This window comes from Penaeus monodon, chromosome 22, assembly GCF_015228065.2.
Source record: "Penaeus monodon isolate SGIC_2016 chromosome 22, NSTDA_Pmon_1, whole genome shotgun sequence".
Classification (NCBI taxonomy): Eukaryota; Metazoa; Arthropoda; class Malacostraca; order Decapoda; family Penaeidae; genus Penaeus; species Penaeus monodon.
The window spans coordinates 32,080,305-32,080,806 of NC_051407.1; the positions used below are offsets into that span (position 1 = coordinate 32,080,305).

At 37.6% G+C, this 502-nt stretch overlaps 1 protein-coding gene across 1 annotated transcript in view; it reads right to left on the reverse strand.

Moving 5' to 3' along the window:
* The window catches only part of LOC119587087, a gene marked incomplete at its 5' end in the record, with an annotated part of 52,255 nt that overhangs the window by 51,286 nt on the left and 467 nt on the right, over positions 1 to 502 (reverse strand).

Consider the following 502-nt stretch of genomic DNA (forward strand, 5'->3'; position numbering starts at 1 on the left):
GAGATGTTTTCAAATATATGAAAAACCTTAGCAGATCATCGTAAGTTCAATACATTGCCTTTGTTATCAACAAAAACACATTTTCTGTTCACAAAAATTAAGTAAGGAAGAAAGTACATGCATGCAGACCAAACTTTAACATTGGGAACCCTAATGAATCATTGAAAGCCACCACTCTGGAAGGGAATGAAAGGCTGAATGAGGGACTAAATTTCATTCATTTCTTTATAAGCAGTTAAATAAACCACGGGACTATAGCGGCAATAGATTTAACACCGGGCAACGCCGGATTATGGTATAACAACTCTGGATAGATGTACGAGCTCAGAGACTAATGTCGAGCAACTGGGAACAAGACACGCACCGGTGCGTACGATAACTTACCGGCGAGAGGTACGATAACTTACAATTTGCAATTACAAAATGAAAAATATATATCACAGCTGCCAGGGGTACGATAAAATAATCAAATGAACTGAGTATACACATATAAACTCATGCT